This window comes from Rhinolophus ferrumequinum, chromosome 14 (genome assembly GCF_004115265.2).
Source record: "Rhinolophus ferrumequinum isolate MPI-CBG mRhiFer1 chromosome 14, mRhiFer1_v1.p, whole genome shotgun sequence".
NCBI lineage: Eukaryota > Metazoa > Chordata > Mammalia > Chiroptera > Rhinolophidae > Rhinolophus > Rhinolophus ferrumequinum.
In genome coordinates, this window is record NC_046297.1 from 65,208,142 (window position 1) to 65,230,217 (window position 22,076).

Below are 22,076 nucleotides of genomic sequence, written 5' to 3' on the forward strand. Positions count from 1 at the left end.
GGACCACATTCCCTCAGGCCTGGACTCTAGTGAGAGTCCCAGGGCTTCCTGTCTACACTGTCAGAGAACTACTGAGTTCATTTCCAAAGGTTAGTCTAGATCACTGAGGTGTCAATCATCCTATAAAAAAATCTCTCCTAATAAGCGGTGTGCAACATTTGGTACAGCATCTGGTGTGATCTTTCCGGTAAAGGAGGTCAGTTAAAGCATTATGCTTATTTGGCCCTTCATTACACACAAACCTTTTCCAAAGTTAAAAAAAAAAAAAATGTTAAAAGACATGTATGCCAAATGATGAAGAACCAAGTGGAAATGTAGGTTTCCTGGGACTTCCCAATCACCCAAAAGAATGGGGGATGGTTTCTTTCTTGGTAGTAATACTAAACTGATTACTGAGTTCCTATAATACTACTTCCTGCTGTTGTGCCTTTGCCCATGCTGTTCTCTCTACTATGAACACCCTTCCCAACACTCTCTTACTTCCGGCCAAACTCTTACCTACCCACCAACACCCCAGGCAGCAATCTCTGCGGATGCTGGATAAATGTTTCAACATAACTTAGTTGCTGTTTTGAACCTTACGGTAACACACAGCCCTATACTTACGCCTGACAGTCCTTCTAGGATGTGTCCAAAAGGCTAGCAAATAGTATGAGGCTTGTTTAGCTCCGTGTACCCCATTGAGAAAAGCACTGCAGAAACACAAGGCAATGTTTTATTAATTGATTTACCCTGATTCCTTGAAACACACAGAGTGATTTTGATGGATGAATCAACCAACCCAAGATTAATAGCATGGTTTACTACATTCATTTCTCTTTCCAAGCCACAAGCCAAAATAAACTCACCCTCAATTTATAAGTTTGCAAAATGTCCTTTTGCATATCGACTCCTGAGTCCACTGTGGTTATTAAAAGGATGGTTGCATCCGTAAGGATGGGCCAGGTTATGCTGTGGTAACAAACAACCCCAAAATCTCAGCCCCAGTGATGACCACAGTAGCCACTCTAGGGTCAACAAGAGGAGCCCAACAGCTCCATCTTTCTTGTTACTTGACAATCTGGATTAAACAACTCTGTAACTGACATCAGGTTAAAAGATACGACCCCTCTTTTCCTTCTTCAGCCACCTACAGAGCTGTCTTGCAAGGCTGCAGTGTGGATGAGAGGTGATAATGTTCGTTGAACACCCAGCATACAGCCTGGCACGTAGGCAGCCGTTGGTAAATGATAATGGCGGCTAGTAGCCCTGTCATCACCGTCATCCCTACTCCTCTTCAAATGATAATGATGCCATTAGTATATTTCTCATAGACCGGTAGTTCCTGACCTTGCTTGCATACTGGAGCTTAAAAACTAGTAGTGCTTACGTCCCACCCCCAAAGTTGGTGAATTAATTCATCTAGAGGGTAGCCCTAGCTTTGGAATATTTACAAGATCCCCAGGTGACTCTGATATGCAGATAAGTTTGATAACCACTGCCATTGAGGCAGCAAGATTCATATCTATGTATCTGTACGTATATCTATATCTATATCCTTGCACGCATCCATGCACATACACAAGCTGGCCTGCTCCCAGTTCCAAGAATCCTACCGTCTCCATGAGAGACGTGAGAGTGGTAGTCACATCAGTCAGGGTGAGTTAAATTATGCTGTGGTAAATGAGAACCCCTAAATCTCAGGCCTAATAACCACCACAGTGGTCACCCTCTATGGTCAACAAGATGAGCCCAGCCACCCCGTTTTTCTGGGTTTTACCAGACACTGAACCCTATGCATTTTACCCTGAGGCCTTTCTCATTTCCTCTTTCACTTCACACCTTTTCTGAGGTCCAGTTTAACAAGTTTGCCAAGCCCAGTGTAAATCAGGACCAAAAAATGATACCCATGGGAACAGACTAGGACGATATCTGGTTAGAGGAGGGCCACCGAAGGCTATTAGTAATTAAGACTATGCTTTGCTCAACTCTCTATCCCCAAGACTCAAAATATAGTGGACAAATTAATAGAAATTTGGATAGGTCAATACATTATCATCAGTAACAACCTGGAAAAAAAAAAAATGAAAAGCAGACACAAGAACTCAAAAAGCGTAGCACCTAAGTTGAAAACCTGATGTGTTAACATGTCACCAACCACCATTTTGATTTCCCCATTTTTGTTCATTTCTCCCAGGATGAAATTACATCTGCTGGATGGAAGTAATGAGGCCAGGAGAACTGAGAACAAATACTGCTCTGTCACCTGGCAGCAAAATACAAGGTATGCACATTGGGTGCAGGGGGACAGTATAACCACAGACATCTTGCCACCAGCACACAAATGGTTTTTGGCAAATCATCTCCTGCTGTTGGAACTTATGCGTCTGTGGAGTCTGGCTGGAGAAAACCAGAAAATCCAGCTTGCTTGCCCTTGTTTTGGCAGTTTAATCTAGGAATTGTACTGGCTTTCCATAAACGCTTAACCAAAAAATGTGTTCTGTATTTTGAACACACAAGTTAACTTGGGCCCAAGGGAAAGAAGCCTTGTGTACGATTACATAATAGTTACTCTCTTACTTAAGGAGAGAGAAATCATTTTTGTAAAATTATCTGAATGCAACCATGCCTTCCGATGCATTGAGTTGACAATGGTTCTGCTTTTCTCAGAAGCTCATTCAATTATCGGTTGCTTACCTGGACCTTGGAGAAATGTTTTCCTCTCTTTGAGAATTAAAGAAAAAAAGCAGGCATGATTTCTCTAATAAAAGCTTGAAATGAAAAGCAGTAACTACTCCCAAGGCCCTGCTTATTATAGAGGAGTCGTTAGGCGACTGTTTATAGGGTCTCTGGTAATAGTCTATTTTGTCTACAACCATCACAAAAAGAACAGGAAGGAATGTGAGACCCAGAGCCTCAGAACACCTCACTCTCCTCTCCTCCTAGGTGTGTGACTGCCAGCAAGCAAGTTAACATCTCTAAACGTGTCTCCTCGTCTATAAAATGGAAATACACACCAGAGAGGGATATCCTAAGAACTAACCGAGAAACCATGCAACTGCCTAGCATTCTATAAATATAAAATGCCCTTCCTCTGATCCTTGCCAAAGATCTCAGGAAGCTCACTAGACCATGAGCTTTTGAAGAGGAGAGACAGTGCCTACTTATCTTTCTATACCCAAATCCTACACGCTGCCCCCTTAGACGCTGTAATTGTCATTTCAACATTCTTCTCCCACCCAGCAAGATCTTTCATTTAGCACTAATCTCCAATTCCAGGGGTGGGTCCTGAATGGCCTAAGCCAATCAGTGTTAGCCCATTTCCTCTGCTACCATGATTGGTTGAGAGATAGAGGCGTGATCTGTGATTATCCAGAGTGAAGCTCAGAAATTTTGCTCAATGGCTCTGACGAAAGTCAAGCTATTTTCCCTCTGGATGTGAACAAAGAAGATATGGTCTAAGAGCTTCCAGCAGCCAGACCACCACATTAAACATCTCTCCTTGGGGGGTGGCTGGTTAGCTCAGTTGGTTAGAGCACGGTGCTCTTAACAACAGGGTGGATGGTTTGATCCCCACATGGGCCACTGTGAGCTGCGCCCTCCACAACTAGATTGAAACAACTACTTGACTTGGAGCTGATGGATCCTGGAAAAACACAGTTAAATAAATAAAAGTGAAAAAAAACAAAAACAAAAAAACATCTCTCCTCTACACTTCTAACAGCATGCACATTGTATGTGGTGTCTCCTGGCGTTGAACAATGCAGAAGCCCTGCCAGCAGCCCCCTCATCACTACTGTGTTTCCCCGAAAATAAGACCGGTCTTATGTTAATTTTTGTTCCAGAAGACGCATTAGGGCTTATGTTCAGGGGACGTCATCCTGAAAAACGATGCCAGGGCTTATTTTCCGGTTAGGTCTTATTTTGGGGGAAACACGGTCTGAAGGCAGTCAACCTGAGAACAAAGGCAACGGAGAAGTGCAGAGTCCGGACAATCACAAAGAAATGGAGCCAGAATGCTGATCAAAAGGTGCCTGAAACCTACCTACCTCGCTACTTTCTGGTTATGTGAACCACTCAGCTGCATCTATTCATTATCCAACTTGAGCTGGCTTATCTGTCCCTTGGCACTGAAGCACCCTCACTGATACTGCGTCCTCCTGTGTGGCTGAATGAATCACCGAGCGAAGGCCTGTGCAGAAACCTCATCACGCTTCCAACCATTTAGCTCAGACTTCAAGTTCCCGGGGAGCAGGAGCCCTCATCGATCTTGATCACCTGGTCTCCTCAGAACTAAAAGAGTTTCTGGACACGGGCCCTCAATATAAAATAAGTGAACGGAATGAAACTTACCAAATCACCAGGAGTTTCAAAACTTTTGAACGCCCCACTCTCCAGATGTGTCTGATCAGAGGAGCATGAGTTAGAAGCTCATAAGATCTGGAGCCATCAGATCGGCCTGAGCCCAAATCACAGCTCCCCCTACTACTTGCCCCTCCAAAAGCGAGACAATAATACCTATCCCCTGGTCAAGGGGGCCATGTCAAAGCATCCAGGGTAGGCTGCATTCAAGAAATACGTGATTCCCTCCTTCTGTTCGGCTAACCCTGCTTCATACCATAGGTTCTAATCTGGGGTTCAGAAAATAGAGTCATCCTATGTACACAGTGGTGGCCAGCCCCCCATCCCCACCCCCCGGTCACCCAGCAGAGCCAGCCCTGGGAGGATCAGGACAGGGAATGCATACTCTGAGCTTCCCATCCTTCAACACACACGACAGGGCATATCTAAGACTAGGTGGTCCAGCTTTCTGGCTATGGTGCTTCCTCTCTGCTTCGCTGGTTGCTTCCTGAAAGAGTTGTGGGGCAAGTGCAATTAGCAATGTCACAGATCCGCACATCCCTAGAGACTTTTGACTTATGATGTGGAACTCAGCTAGACCGTCTGCTCCAGGAGGACAGGAGCCTGGCCTCATTTACTGGTCTACCCCCAGCACCGAGAAAGCACCTGGTGAAAAATTTCCTGAGTACTTGGATGAAAGTGGGTGAGTGAATAAACAAAGAGTAATGGAATCAAGATTCTCAGAATGGAACTGGAGTAAAACCCTATTAGTACACAGACAGGTTAAGGAGCAGGTTAATCAAAGACCCAGAAATGAGACAGGGTTTCTGAGCCTAACAGATGCGGACTAAATTCTGGCCCCAGAGGTCTAGGGTCCAGGCCTGGGATCTCAGGCAACTTCTTAAACTCTCTGAGCCACAGTTTCTTTCTCTGACAAACACAATTATCAAGATTAAATTTAAAAAATATATTTTAAATGCAGCTAGAAATAGGGAGAAAAGGTCGAAAGGATATATGCCAACATACTAATATCTGTGAGCCCTAGGTGGTAAGATTACGGGAGGACTTTTATTTTTCTCTTTTTTGGGCATTTTTGAATTTTCTATAATGAACGTAAATTGGCTGCCTAATAAAAATAAAATGAAAATAAATGTGGAGTGACGTCAAAGTGTCTACCCCAGCACCTATGACATAAAGTAGGGACCTAGCAAATGTTCCATCTGTAGGAATGCCCTTCACACACTTGGAAACAGCTCTTACGTGTCCCCTCTGTCTCCAATTTCTTGTTAAATATTTCAGCTAATTTAATGCCATCCTTATATGACTTGATTTCAAGCCTCTCCTTTATCCCTCCTCTCTGCAAAGGCTCCATCTGTTAACACCCTACTCCGGGTATTATGTAACCAGCTCACAGAATCAGCAGCATGCTTTCCCTTGCTCATTCATCTGTTAATTCATTCATCGAGTGCAGGCTGATTAAAAACCTACTATATTGGATATCCTGGCTTTTGCCTACCCCTTTTCCCCCCATACACAAATGGTTCCCAGATTTTCTTGGGGGAACCTCAGCCTTCCCTCTTCCTCAATCCTTGAGCTCTGGGAGGTGTAGACCCTACCCCAGCTTCTTCAGGGGGCGGGCATTTGATCCAGGATGGCCAATCAGAGCATTGCATTTCCCTAGCCACAGGGATTGGTTCAGAGATGGGTATGTTACCCAGAGAAGACCAATCCGAGACGGTGGGATTCAATTCTGAGACTTTTGTTGAACTGTTGGAAAAGTGGCCTTTTTTCCCTTCTGCTGACAACCATCTTGCCACCAGAATCCAAAAAGAAACAGCAGACAGCACTGAGGGATGGAGAAAAACTTTGTGAGCCTTAGCAGCATCATTTAAGCCCCCATGCCTTAAGTTCCATCGCTGGAATTTTCAACTACATAAACCAGCAAATCCCCTGCTGCAGAAGCCAGTTTGAGTTGGGGTTCTGTTTCGAGGTCACAAGAATCCTGACTAATGCAATTTGAAATGCTGTGACATATGCTGCGCGTCGGCTATGAACAGATGAAGCGACAAGATCCATGCCATCTTTCCTGGCACTCAGTCCGATGTGCACATAACTACAAACAACTATTAATACGATTATTTAAGGCCATTAAGATAATTGCTTTAATTAAATACACAGAGGAATAGGAGCACAGGCAGGGGTGTCAGGAAACGGTTCACACAAGAAACAGCATTTAAGCCTGCTCTATATCTGCATTCAGGCAGGAAGATAGAATTACTGTTTGGGGGAGTCAAGATAACACTGTTGATACACATCCGTCTCACAGTAAACCAAAACCCCTACAACCCACATTGTACTACGGGAAGTGACACTTAACGTGCTTTAGGGCACGCTCTGAATGAGCCCACAAAATAGCCTTGGGAGAGACACAAAGTGCCAGGGTCAAAACGCCCTCACTTGAAAAGAATTTCATCGGAATGTCACAGACGACGTTACATTCTTAAATCACACTCAGGTCAGTTTTGTGCTTTTGATTCTATAAATGTAACTTTTCACTCCCGTTTTCTTGCCCATTTGGATTCCTGTTGGTCAAATCACAACATCATAACAACAGCCTTTTCAAGATGAATAACCTATTTACTGAACTTAATACCAAACGATAAAAAGGGAGAGAGAAGAGAGAAATGTTCCATAAAACGTTTCGTCATGGGTTAGAAATGTGGCTTATTGCCGAAAACAAGAACAACACTCCAAGCACCTCTGCGAACACCTATTTTGCTAAGAAAGGCCCTGAAGGTCAGTCTTTTCTCGTGAACAGAGCTAGCATCTCCTAGACCTTTGATAATGCATACTCAACAGGAGAGCTGTGAAGATAAAATAAGTCAGAAAAGGAGGACACCACAGGACAAATTCTCCTTGCCTTTGTTGTGTCTGAAGAAATCACTGATTGATGTGGTCTAGAAACATAGCTCGGATTTTCCAGAGCAAAGACTCTTACAGTTGGAAAAGTTAATACTGACAAAACCCTTCCATGTAGTCTCAAGAGAGGTGCCAGGGAGTAGTGGCAAGACAGAGAAAGGCTTGAGATGCCTTCCCAATAACTTGAATTTCTAAAAAGAAGCTGGGTTACCCCTGTTTCTGAAACACTTTTAAGATTGTTGTTGAATTCCACTTCCTCTACTTGCATGCCACGTGACTTGTCACAGAGACTTTCCTCTTCCTGAAAATGGGGTTTTCGTTTATCATATACTACACTGATCATTTATCACATACTGACCAGGCAACTACAAGGGTCCAGGCAGAGCCAAGCGATGGAGACACCTACAAGTATGGGCCTGTGAGGACCAGGCCAGGCCACACCGGAAGGGCCTGGAGCTTGGCAGATGCTCAATAAATGCTGGAGATTAGCAACCCCACGGAGACCTGCCAATCTCCTCCAAAAGTAAGAGGGCTTTCATATTCAAAGCTCCCAGAGTGAAGTTTTTTGTTAACTAGTTTGTTTTTAACACAAACAATACTTCATGCTTATGTTTAAAGATTCAAAAGAATATAAAAGGATATACAGTAAGGTATCTTCCATCTACCCTAGACCCACAGTCCCTTTACACCACGAGATAAACAGTATCCCCACAATGACTTTCTTTCTTGGTGCCTTTCCTGCAACAGTCTACACGTAATCAAGCATGTGTATGTGTGTGTGGGTGGGTGTGTATAAGCACTTCTACCTCCCTCTATTTTTTTACATTAGGCATATACCACAGACACTTTTACGCATATTGCCTTTTTTTTTAACTTCAGAATGTAACGTGGAGATCATTCCTATTTTAAACAGTGGCCCAGTATTCTACTGTAAGAATATGCCATAATTCATTCAATCAATCTCTAATTGATGTACATTTCATTTGGGTATTGCCCTTACAAACAATGCTGCAATGAAAATACATTATACACGTCAGCATACACATGTGTAATTATAGGAAAGATGGGATTTGTAAGATAAAATCCTGGAAGTGGAACTACAGTCAACAGGTACATGCATTCGAAATGTTATGCGACATTACCAAATTGCTCTTCAAACAGGTACTCATTTTCACTGTCACCAATAATGTAATTAGTATGCACGTTTCTCCACCCACATTCACAAAATGGTTTTGTTTTTTTTAATGGAAAGAGGCCGGGCAGAGAGCCACTCTTATCCCATTGTCTCTTCCTGCACCTCTGACATCACATATGACATTACGACTTCCTGAAAATTCCATCCCTGAATTCCCAACCCAGAGAGCAGAGTTTAAAACTGAATGAATGTCAGAGCCACCGGAGTCCTGGAGCCGGCTCATACTGGCTCAGGAGAGCTGACTGCATATCTCTTCCCAATTCTGTGTTCAGCGACACCATGTTAGTAGCTTGCAATTGGTCACGGTAGAAGTATTTATACTGTAGAAATGAGCAGATGCTACAAGTGAGGGCTTCTCTCCCCCACACCCCAGAGACCTTTGTCAAACACATTAGCACATCAATGCACACACTACTGTGGAAATTGAGGCTCTGCCACCCTCCTTGGAAAATTTCCACCCTGGATATGGTCACAAATGCTTGGAACCTAGGACTGGAGAAGATCTGAAGGGACACCTAATCATTATGTCTTCTAATACTGTCTCTCCCCTAGTTCCTCTGTTGTGACCCAAGTAGTACCCTCTCATTCTCTTCTCTCTTCCTCTTTGGATTCTTTCATACTCCCATCTCTTTATTGCTTAGTGATTATTCTTGACAATTTTCCACAGTGTAGTAATTGTAAACACAGACTTTAGGCTACACTAGACAGCCTGGGGTCAAATCCCAGCTCTGTCACTTACCAGCTTTATGACTTTGGGCAAGCGGCTTAAACTACTGTGCTTTAGTTTCCTCATCTGTAAAACATGGATGATAGTGATAATGCCTTCCTCATAATTTTGTTCTGAGGATTAAATGCAATTACACAGAACAGTTTCTGACATACACGAAGAACTTAACACATGTAAACTATTACTGCTGTCTTCCAGTTCACTAATTTTCTCTTTCGCTATGTCTAGTCAGTTCACCCTTTTGATGGATTTTAATTTCAATGACTGTTTTTCGTATCAGTTTGGTTGCTTTCAAATACTCTTCTTTCATCTTTTTTTACATTCATGATGTCATCTTCAGTCGTTAACCATTTTAAATACCCTATTTTATAGCCTCGTTTAGATGGTCCTTTGACTTTCAACTCAAAGTAGTTCATTTCCTGAATAGTTCATATTATTTAATTGGAATGGAAAGAGGCCGGGGACTCATCACCAGAAAAGGCAGTTCTTTCTGTGAGCATCCTGTTAAGTCGGGTTGTTCAAATATACCAACGGAGGGATTCTGTGTTTGTGATAGGGATTTCCATGGTACTAGGCCAGTTTTATGTTAATTTCTCAGCTTGTGGGGTCTTATACCTCATAGACAATAATAATATAGATTCCACAACCACATATGATATAGCCCCAGGTTTTTAATTTGTTGCTGTGACTTTTTTCCACTAAGGCAAGCTTCCTCTGTTTCTCCAGACAGTAGAGTTTGTTTAGCCCCTTTTCATGAAGAAGTGTGATGGTTTAGATTTCCAGATGCTCCATTCCACCTTGGGCCCAGGTCTCATTTCTAGACCCACCGTGGCATTAACATCTTAACACTCCACACTCTAGTGCCTATTCCTGGGTGCAAAAGCCTATGGGGCTTTTGCCTACGGCTTCAGCTTACATAACCATTGGGCTGAGATTTCTCTGCATTTTTGACACTCATGGACTTCCCTTTCTGATGAGCTCCCCAGGATATCGTTCTTATATTTCAGTCAACTCTCTGTTCACATAAGGAAGGACTCACACAAATCAGCGTAGTCCATCGTGTTGCCACAGTGATTCCAAGTCACCAAATCTAAAATCACCATTTACCTACACTGGTGTTCTGTCCGCATCACAAGTGCATCTTACTCAAGGGTTAACTTCTAGAGTCAGTGTGTAATATGAAAATTTAAAGGAGTCAAAATTCTCCTTGAAAATCCCATAGTAAGGTCTCACACATGGAGACTGACAAACCCTCTCCTGTTAAGTCCATCAGAGCCTATTTTATTACTACTTCAGCATTTGGTATCTTCAGTTGAGCACCAGAAGAAATAGCCAGCTTGGATGTCGGGGACTTGTTGTACGAGAGTTAAAATCTATAAATATGAGAAACACAATCGATGGCGCAAGCTGCTCACACTCCAAAAAACCACATGAACAAAGACCGACAGAAGGAACAGCAGATCTGCGTCTCTCTTTTACACTCGCTACAAGAGAGACGCCAGTTGGGTGGAATGACAGGATCACCCACGCCATTGAAAGCATTATTTTTAGCTCTACTTTTTGTTTTTGTTGAGCAAGTGTAGTTGGATCTGGATGACTTAGAAGCAGGAATCTGTGATATGCTAAGAGGTATGACTTCCATAAGTCAGAACAGTGAGGAGCTCTGGGGGCAGGAGTAACTGCAAAGGGGCCCGAGGGAAGTTGCTGGAATGATGGAAATACTGCGTACCCTGAGCTGGGTAGTGGTGAGATGACAGCGACATACTGAAAATTCCTCAAGCTCTAGGATTACGATTGGTGCATATGACAGGATGTCAGTTATTCCTCAGTTAAAATAAAAGTGGAAAGCATGCATGAGAGACGGCCACATAACATTCTGCAGACTGATCTCCGTTCTACAGCTAAACGTCTCCCAACGCTAGTCCGTTGAATGGAGGGTGGTGAGGAAACCAGGAAGGCTAGGGAAAGAAGAGGCAGAAAAAAGAAGTGCCCTCTGGGGAGAGAGGGCACCAGGCGCACAGAATTGGTTTTCTATGAGGGGACTTAACAAGAGTGACACATTTACAATAGTTAAGGTGACTGGCTCTCAAGCCAGACGGCTTGGATGGGATTACTGACTCTACCTCTGCAAGTGACGGTGTCCCCCCAAAATTCATATGTGGAAACCTACTCCGCCAATGTGATGGCATTTGGAGGTGGGCCTTTGGGGGGTGATTGAGTCATGAGGGTGGAGGCTTATGAATAGAATTAGTGCTCTAATAAAAGAGACCTCAGAGAGCTCTCTGGCCCCTTCTGCCACATGAGGTTATAGCAAAAAGCCGGCCATCGATGAATGAGGAAGCAGGCCTTCATCAGACACCAAATCTGCTGGCACCTTCATTTGGGGGCTGGTCAGTCTCTAGAACTGTGAGAATTAAATGTCTGTTGTTTATAGGGCCCCCAGTCTATGGTATTCCGTTACAGCAGCCCAAATGGACTAAGACACCCACTTACTAAGGGAGTGAATGTGGGCAATTCACTTCTCTTTGAACGTCAACTTTCTAGGGCTGTTGTAAAGTTAAACAGATAATTCAGACTAAGCCCTTTAGCAGAGGGTCTGCTATTCAATAGTATCAATAAATGTTACTTATTATTGTTATTATTATTACTATGACTGAAGATTGGAGGCTGGGAGTGTCTTCTTCCCTCCAAAGTTATAATCCTTGTTTAATTTAATATCTGGCCTGATAACCTTGTAGGTTCTCATTCAATATTCATGGAGTGAATGAAAGAATGCCTATGGATTCTCATTTCAACAGAGGCACTGAACTGAAATCTATGTCCCGGCCTAATGTTACCATCCACTTAAGTTTTTCTTCCTAGTGAAGTGGTTAAGAGCACAGGGGCTGAAGCAAGACAGCCGTGGTCAAATAAGGTGCTGTTACTTACCAACTTGATAACCTTGAATGAATTACTCAAACTCCAGGCTTCAGTTTCTTCTCCTGTAAAACAGAGTTACAACAAGGATTAAGCAAGTAACAACAGACCTCAGCACACATTAAGCCCCCAATAAATCCTAGCCATTATTTTTTCCCAGACCAAAGCTAGTCTGGGAATACCAACTCCAAATTCCATGTCTTCAGACTATTAGAGTTCACAGAGCCACGTTTCACAAGCGTTTTTCTCATTTAATGTTCACAATAGTCTTATGTATTACAAATAAAGAAACGGAGATTCAGAGAAGTTCAGTAACTTGCTGAAGGTTGCACAGTAAGGAAAGAGCAAAGTTCCAGAACTAACTCCTGTGACTGAGGGACAGTTTGGCTGGACCGTGTTTGTCCCAGGGATGGAGAGTGGGGCCAGGCTGTCCTTTCAGATTTGGAAATCTGCGATAAAGGAGGCTGGAACTCTGAGCTCTAGAAGCAAGTCTTGGTCCCAGCAAAATGCCCAGCTCAACCTGAGTTTGAACTGATGTTAGTCATTCTACCCCTGAATCACTTCCTGCTTTAGGTTTCTACACTGTAGAGAAAGGAAAACAAACACGTACATTTCACCACCCTTAGCACCCTCAAATCTTACAGAGAGATTTTGACAAAAACTTATGAATCAAAGAGAGTTTTCATAAAAACTATAGCTAGACATCCCATTTGAACACATTCACCAGTATTTAGTGTGAAGGTGGGAGCAAGGTCGACAGTGTCTAGACACTCTTATTGCATCAACAAGAAACAGCATGGCTTCTCCGGGCCTTTATTTTGATTAGATCTTTAGCTGCATTAGTGTATTCTTCTTGCTGAAACTACCGGAAGGCACTTAACCTGCCTCATTTTATTCACAAAAGGTTTGGGGAGCATGTTTGTCTGCTGGGAAAACACTATCAGCTGATCATTTCAACAACCACTTCTGTTGCTCTTGCCAGCAATCTTTTGGTTTGCCAGTACAGGTTTTCTTTTTGTTGTTTTTGTTTGCATGAGTGTGGTTTAAAATTCCTTTTAAAATAATCACAGAACTGCTCAGCAGCCAAAGAAAGAAGAGATTTAAGAACCATCGCAGTACACTCACAAAGTTATGTCCTCAAATGTGTGCAACACGCCCCACACACGTACACACACACACCCCAATGCCCAGAAACACGATTTCAGTCAGTTCTTCTGACTCTTCCCACTATGTCTTCCAGTTACATAAAGGATTTTTTTTTCTGCCTCTGATTTTTTTGACCACATTTACAAAATAGAAAATGGGGACAAGTTGTTCCGTTGGGGAAAATTTTAGGGCCTTGGGCAAAAGTCCTAGAAATTAGAAAAAGTACACCAACTCATCTTCACAAAACTCTTGAATTATTTTAAGAACATGAAGAGTAAGCTGGTTGTTGCATCCCATAGAGATACACCCAGGAGACAGAGTGCAGCAACCCTAGAAGGAAAGTGGTCATCTCAAAACAAGGGTGACAACTTTTTCACTTCCACAATATGGGCAGAGAGAACCTGGACGATGGCTCTAAAAACTGGCTCTGATGTTTTCTCCTCTGTAGACTCACAGCATGTTCTGCGGCCCCTGCTCAGGCTCTCAGAGCTGTGTGACTTCCGGCAAGTCACCAAACCTCTTTGAGCTCCTGCAGGCTCTGCTGTTAAGGGAGGATACTCGTTCATTCAAAAACTGTATCTACAGAGCACCTGTGATGTGCTAAGCATGTGGCCATGGAGATAATTCCAGGAATGAAACTGCCCCAGCCACCCAGGGGCTCTCATTGATCAGTGGGACAATGACAGGCAGAAAAGCAATTATAATGGAGAGTGAAAAAGTGATACAACAGGATTGAGTGCAGGAGCTGCTGCGCAGTCACAGAAAAGGGTCTTTCATTACTCAGCACGGGATGGAAAGTGATGGGTAGAGTATGAAAGTCTTCCCCAACGAGGTGCTGTCTAAGCTGGGAACTAAAAGACAAGTTAGAATTGGCCCAGCCGAGGCAGGTGGGGATCCACGCGGAATTGACAGCACGTGCAAAGGCCCACAGGCTAAGGTGCTGGGTTACATGGCCAAGCACAAGAGGTGGGAAGACAGAGGTAGGCCACGCAGGCCTGGATGTGTAGGTGGCCGGCTTGCCAGGGTGCCTTGCCTGGACTAGGTAACCTCCCGAGGTCCCTCCCAGCCCTAAGGCCTGATTACCTGGTTCTGAGAGCCCAGACCATCCTCTTTCCCCGACAGCCCTTTCACCAGAATGCCAAGTCCCTGAGTCCACTCCAGGGCATAAGGAAGTCCCAACCATCCCACGTGGGCCCTCCTCCTTCCTCTTTCTTTTCCCCTCAGGAATGACTAGGCAGTGACTCAAGGAGGGAGCTGTCCTCTGCTTGTCATTTATTGCTAAAAAAGAAAAAACCACCCAGGGCTCATATACACAGTCTTCTGAGGGGACTGTCCCCCTCTCCCACCCAGCCCCTGACCTACCTGAAGAAATGCTGGCATTATCTGTGTCACTTTAAGCTACCTGAGGGCTGACACCGTGTTTTGGTCATCCTGGTGGCCCCAGCACCTGGTACTATGCCTGATGCATAGGAGGTCTTCCAACATGCATGCAGAATTGATATTTTTCTCTCCGAAAATGAACACCCATACAGAACCCTCCCCCAAACAGCAGCTCTGTCTGAGGCCAGGGCAGGAGACCCAGAGACCTGAAGTCCTGCCAACTCGCCTTTCCAGTGCTCTCTAGACGACATCTGGGGCTCAGTGTCACTGAAAACTGACAATCCTCTCATGACACCCATGAAGAACCCCGGGTCCAAAAAAAATGATACGACTTGCCCAAGGTCTCTTAGCAATTGCAATACAATGTTTTTAAAAGGGTACAATGTTCTTAAATGGCAGGGTATCTGCTCACTTCTACCAGACACATGGCTTAATTTTAGGAGGAAATGCTTAATGTTGGCAGGTCTAATGGAGGCTTTCCTTTATCTAACCACCAATTACACCTCACCCTCAGTACTCCTGGAATTTCTTAGGCGAGATCAAAAGTTCCCATTGATGCAAATCCATTTACGAAGATGACCAGGAAATTTTTTAGGGACTGGATATGTTTTTGATCATGGATCATTGTTTTAGGTCTACGTGATCTAAGGCTGTAACAATTTTTAAAAGAAAAGTTCAGCTCCTCAAACCACTTAATTCCTTCGTAGTTTTTAATGTTTTTGATATTAAACAACTTTACTACGACATCAAAGACTATTTTTAAAGAAGCCATTTCAACCTATAACCCCTCCATCATTCTCTGTGTCCTCTTAAACTCTTTTATTCACAGATCTGTACTCTGTGCTTATGTATGTATTTCATTAAAAGGAATTACCTCTAGTGTAGAAGTTCCTTAGAATCTTTTCTTCAAAAAAACAAAAAACCACTTATAACCCAAGTCACTGGCATGTTTCTGATAAAAATCACAGCAAAACCCAGATGACAAATTAAGCGCATCTGGAAATTCTGGGTCTGGGACATTTAGGCCAACTTTTTCTAGCCTGTTTCACTTACTAACTCTTCCGACACTTCCCACGTCCCAGTTAATAGGAAAGCAAACAAAGGAAAACAGGTGTTTTACTTAATTCTACCTGGCATAGCAAACTCTTCTCCTGAAGTCTGCGAAGTTGCTTACTGCTAAGGCATTTCAGTCAATATTTTTTCTGCAAGTGAAATAACATCTCAAATAGTCTAGCATAGTGGTTCTCACCCCAGCTTACCCAGAGTTCACAGAGGAGGGAGGAAAACTTTTAAAACTACTACTGCTGGGGCCCAGCCCTGCACAAGTAGCCTCTCTGACGCAGGATGCAAGTCCAGCACCATAGTTTTCCAGCGCTCCCCAGGTAATGATAATGCACAAATGGGACCCAGGACTGGGCTAGGATAACTCATTAGTCAAAGGAAGCCCATGGGAAATCTGATCTGGAAGGGAAGAACCCATTGTAATTACATAAAAGAGCAGACGTAAAACTACCTAACAGTGCTTGCTACCCAGAAGACACTTAATAAGTGTTAATTAAACAAAAAAAATATAACTCAAGTAATTACTCCTCCTCTTCAGTGAATTCATCTTGTAATTTTATTGGCTTGTTTACCATTTGCTGGTTTTGCTTAGCCATGATTCATTCTATCCCTGTTAATAAAATTATAAACTTATACCCATAATCCTGTTCGATTACAAGAGCTCTGCAGTATTTCTGACAATCCTTAATCACTTATGTAATGAAATTTTCTCCCAGAACAGTGGCTAATATGTACTAAATACTCAATAAATGTTAGCTATTTATAATAATTATTCCATAGTATCATGATCTACTGCTTATGAATTTTAAAAAATGTTTTTAATGTAGTACTTGCAACTCTATGCCCAAGGGAAACATCTGCCTTTAACCTCAAGAATTCTCAGATATTTTAGGGGAAAGGAAGAGACTACATGCGTAGGGTAGTTAACATACTGGCAAACATTCAAAATAAAAATTTTGAAGTTTTAACCAATCATCTCTTTAAGCTAACAACATTAATTATTGTTGTGTACTATATACTAGGTGGTCTTCTTACTTTTTCAAGAAGCCCAGATCAGCATACCATTGATTTAAGAAACATAAGATGAAGGTGAGTGAAGAGGAAGTGAAGGAGGCGGGGAAAGAAACTGTTGTGTACTGAATGGCCACAGCGCGCCAGACGTAATACCATCTCAGTTCCTTAACCCTGTGATGTCGCCCGAACCCTCCTTAAAGTGGAGAACTGGTGGAGAACTGGAGAGAAGCTGATGCACAGAAGAGCAAGGTAAAGATGGAGTCTCCGAAATAACAGAGAACCGATAATCAAACACTCAAGTATAAGCATGTGCCGCCTTTAAAGACAAACCACTATTTACTTGAAAAAATGACATGGGTAGAGGTCTCGAATATCATTTCTGGGTATCTGGTCTACCGCCTGATTTCATAAGTGAGAGAACCTGAGGCATGGAAGGAAAGAAACGTAACTGCGGTCAGACCGTCAGATCACAGCAGAATCAAAACCAGCTACCAAGTTGCCCAACTCCGAACTACCTAGGGATGATCATTTACCTTCCAAAACCCTTCACCTGGTTAACTGCTTTCCAGGTGTCCGCTCTCAATTCAGGTGTCCCGTCAGGGAGGCTTCAGTCTAGATGGGGGCCCCTGCTGGGGCCCTCCTACCCCAGGCCTTCCCTTTCTCCGAGCACTCCTCCCACTCACTCTACCTGAATGATGCCATCACTTATTCAACTGAGCACAGGAGTGACATTTACATGAAAACTGTGTAGTGAACCAGAGGGTCCAACTCACCCCAGGCTACCGGGAATTTCCCAGCTTTCGCAAAGCAGGTCGCGGACAACCCAGGACGGCTGGTCACTCTAGTGATGGACACTCACAGGGTCACACAGCCTGCTCACAATTTCCCTTCCTCAGCCATACAGGCCTGGCCCCACAGCCCTACCTGTGCCACGGGGTCACTCCGGCTCAGCGCTGTCCAATAGAACTTTCTGCAGTAATAGAAGTGTTCTGTCCAATGCAGCAGCAGCAGGCGCCATGTGGCCACTGAGGACCTCAGCTCTGGGGAGTGTAACTGAGTGTATTTCATGTTAATTAATGGAAATAGCCCCGTGGCCGGTGGCTGCCATGCTGGACAGCGCAGCCCCAGTTTTACCTACACGGAACCCCACTGCCCCTCTGGGTACAAGGACGAGACTTGGAGTCAGACAGAGCTAGACCCAGTCATGTGCTAACGTGTCCCCAGTTTCTTGGGCAGGCTTGCTTCTTCCTCTCTTATCCTTAGAAATTTATTATGAGACAATGTTCAGAACGTAGCTGGCCTGTAGCAGAGCTTCAAGAAATAGGATTCCTTTAGAAGCCGCTAAACTAAGTCTATGTAAAAATGCTGGGGGGGGAGGGAATCTGATTCTGAACTGAAACGAGCACCAGTGGGCATTTCAACCAGATACAACCCATCAGGTTTAAATTCTGGTTCTAAACTGCCCTGTTTGTCCAGCTGGGCTCACCACCCTGCCTTGATTTCTGTCCCCGGCCTGCAGCTAGCTGTCACTGTGTTCTATCAGAAGACGCCACGGGGCGGACTGCGGCGGAGGGGGAGGAGGAGGGGGAGTACTGGGTATCGAGGGGACACTGTGCCAGGTCGCGTGAGTAGGGAGGCGGTGGAAGCCTGGGGTCCCTGCTGCGCTCACCGGCGCTCCTCGCCGGCCACCGGCACCCAGGGGCGGCGCGGGGCGCACTGGGGACCGCCTGGGAGCGCTCCCTGAGCGGCGTGGGGCCCGGCGCCAAACGCAAAGGACGCCGCCCCTGCTTCTCCCCGCGGGGGCCGGGACGCTGCGAGAGGGAAGCAGCGGCTGCGCAGCCCCCTGCGGCAGAATCCTCTCAGGAGCCGCTCCCGGCCCTAATTTAATCCATCCCCTCGGCAGGAATGGGCGGTGGGTCCCAGGAGAAGCAAGCTGCGGATCAGAATCACCCGGGGAGCTTTTTAAAAACAGTCTTCCCCAGAACTGGGAGTCGGTGTTTGCAGAAAGCTCCCAGGTGACCGTGCTGCACAGCTGGGGACCCGGTATTTTCCCTCCGAATGCTTGGGAAGCGATTCTGTGGAGCAGCCCGGGGTCGGGGGTGGGGTGAAGGGTGGAGTGGAAGGGGCGAAGGGAGGGGGGCACCGGCGGAGAGACGCACTCTGCGGGCTGGAGGAAGGAGTCCTCTGGTTAATGGGTCCCTCCCTCTGGCCGCAGGGACCACAGGCAGATGGCTGCAGGGCCCTGAAGCCAGAGCTGGGACTCCAGCAGCTCCCCTCCCTCCCACCCCACTGGCAGAGCACCTTCCGGTCCAATGTCTCCGGTGCAGCACTGGTGGGGAGGGTCCTTCCCCCCTAACCGCTGAGCACCCAAAGGCAGAACGCTAATCCATTCACCTCTCTCAGTCCTGGTGTCCCAGGGCTGGTGCTGACACGAAGAAAACCCACAAGAAACGCTATTATTGTGGCTGTTGCCTTCATTTCACCAAACGGGAACCCAGCTCCTAGACATGGTATGACTCAGCCAAAGCCCCTTGCTGCTGCTGGCAGGGCTGGGACAGGAACTCTGGGCTCCTGGGTTCATTCTCCTCCCCATGCCTCAGGCTGCTGACCATGGCCGCCCCCACCCTCAGCCTCCCCCACACACCTTTTCCTCTTCCTCTTACAGCCAGTATGTAGGCTCTATCAGTCAGGATAAAATCTCATTTAATATTCTAAGGCTCTCATTTACAGGTCCCCACCTGTCCTTAAATACAGTGGGAGGAGTCTCCTAAGAACACCTTTGGGCACTGCACAGGGGGGTGGTTTTTGCACACTTTGGAGCCTGACACATACCAGTTGCCACTTAACAGCTGGGTGATCTTGGATCCGTTCCATAACCTCTCTGGGCTGAGCTTTTTCAGCTGTAAAATGGGAGTAATCATATGTCACTAAAGATGGTGAAGATATGGAGATCAGTCACAGGGATCAGTCAGATGGGCAATCCGAGGAGCACCCCAGCCAGCAGGGAGTCCTAACACGCCGTCGGTGTTATTTAGGTGGCAGGCACCATCCTTCTCATCACCTGCTGCACGCTCCAGGTTCTCGCCCCCGAAAATCTCCCAGGTGTACAGCCTCTTGCTTTATTGCCCCCCTTCTCTACCCACAGGCCACCCTGGGCTAGCTGGCACACCCCACTGCCCCTGGCCTGGCCTTTCCTCTTGGGTGCCTGGACCACCCTGGAGGACCAGGTGACTGATGATGTGGCTGGGGGCACCCTATGTCGTCCTACCCTGCCTCCCAAGCCCTCCCCCCCCAGAAATAATAAACAAGAAGTACATTTTTCTATTCCTCAATCCAGACTTCCTTAATTAAAATCAAATATTTGCACACTCTCCAAGGCCTATAAACCTGAATTGCTCACAGGGAAAAAAAAAAAAAGCTCAGGTGCAAAGCGAGTGCGTGTGGGCAGAGGTGGCCTAGGCAAACCTCAGAGGAGGAACAGCCTTGAACAACTGCACAGAGCCAGCTGACAGTGTGGGCTGAGCAGGGGAAAGCCGCCATTTCCAGAGCAGTCTCCCCTGCTTTTCTCGGTCGACCTCCTCAAAAATCAATGGCACAGTCACTCTGTGAAAGGCCCCCTGAACATCCTGTGAGGGCCTGCGTGTGCACAGGGGCAGACATGGATGGAAGCGAGGAACATTCTACTCCAGCCCCACCCTGAAAGCTGATTTCAAACCAGCAGGAAGTGCTGCCTCACACCAGCACGGCTGCACCAGTTGTTAAAATACTGAAATACTTCAAACAGGTTGGGAAATAATTGCCGTGCAGAGCCCTCTCCCTAAGTGACTCTCCTCCACGGCTGCCAGACCTCCCCCAGGACCCAGCAAGGAAAGAGTTACCGTCAGGCACTGTGGAGGCTTCCAGAAAGTACTCTAAGGGGTGCCCAATGTTAAACATTCTGACCACCACCCCTGGGCACGGGTAAGGGGCATGAAGAGGGCAAACAAAATTCTGAGGGATTCAGAGGAGGGACAAGGCATCACCACCAAATGTTTGCTGGACGGAGAGGGAGAGGAGGAGAGAGATTGATTCATGTGACAATGGCACCGAGAGACAGACCACGGAACCACCACACCTCCCTCCCTCCAGGACATTCACTCCATCACGTTCAGGTCACCACTGAGGCAGGAGTCTCCCTAACTGGGCAAAAGGAACGTAGCACGGAGCTCCCGACAATGCACAGCTGACGTCTTGCCTGCCCAGCTTTCATGCCCCTTCTAGCAATGGCACCCAGGTTTCCTATAGAAGCATCCTCAACCCTCCCCGCATGTGCTCCAGGGACCAGCATGTTACCTGGGGGAGGGCACTCAGCACAGAACTTTCTGGAACCAACAGTTGGTTCCAGAATAGGCATGTGACCCTAAGTGGCCACAAGAGTCCTCTTGAGATTCGAGAATGGGCATGTGACCCTAACTGGCCAATAACAGCCTTTCCCAGCACTTGGGCAGAAGCCACTGGAAAGAGGTACATTTGCCCCACCCCACAGGGTAGTTAACATGACAGCATGTAGGCCTCTTGCCGTCTCAAAGGGAGAGACCACCTGAGACATAGGGAGGGAGGAAAGCAGGGCCAAGAAATTGAAGCCAGCATTGGTTTGGGCCCCTGGACCAGACACGCCTGGCTGTTTAGTGACTAAACATAGTAAATTAATTTTTTTAACCCAGGCTACTTTGAGTTTGGTTTCTGCCACTTGCAACCCAGAGCACTGACTGATACCATCCCCAATGGGTTAATGAGCAACTGCTGGTTGCTACCAGGCCCCGCTTCCTGCCCTGGCAGCCCATGCATCTGACTTGGTGGCTTTGATGGCATCTGGGAGGCTGGCTCCAGGCCCCAAGCCCTCTGCTTTGTGCCCACAGAGCATCAGCCTGTCACTGTGGAGCCCAGACTCCAGTCCCTCACCCTCCACACTGTCACTGGTTACCTTTTCCAACACACAAAGCCTTCAATTGCTCCGCACTGCCTACCGATGACGATGCCAGTCCCTTTCACACAGCTTACGAGGCCCCATCACCTGGCCCCTGCGACCTGTTCTCCTCCACAGGAGGAGAACCACACAGACAACACCTCTCCCAGCCCCAGGCATTCGCACATTCCACCTACAGGAACAGTGTTTCCAAAAGTAGGTGTTTTTACCATCCCAGTTGCCACCATCAGCTCTTTGAAGAAGAGGGCGACCCCTCCATATGTCCCCCCCACACACGCGTATGTTCTGTAATCCACTCCCGCCCACTGAGGTCAAAGCCCCACTCCTCATAGGGGTGATGTAACCATTGAAAGAACCCCATAAACACAGCCCCTTTCCCATGACAACCATAAAGGTCCTCCCAGAACCTTCTAAGACCCACCTAAGACAGA

General features: G+C 46.0%; 1 protein-coding gene across 8 annotated transcripts in view; it reads right to left on the reverse strand.

The window, feature by feature from the left end:
- Positions 1 to 22,076, reverse strand: part of CYRIB (CYFIP related Rac1 interactor B) — a 130,660-nt gene that overhangs the window by 81,927 nt on the left and 26,657 nt on the right. For all 8 annotated transcript variants that reach the window (XM_033125865.1, XM_033125863.1, XM_033125862.1 and 5 more), the window contains exon 2: positions 12,090 to 12,142. The gene's annotated coding sequence lies outside the window, so the exon portion shown is untranslated. The remainder of the gene's footprint in view (positions 1 to 12,089; positions 12,143 to 22,076) is intronic.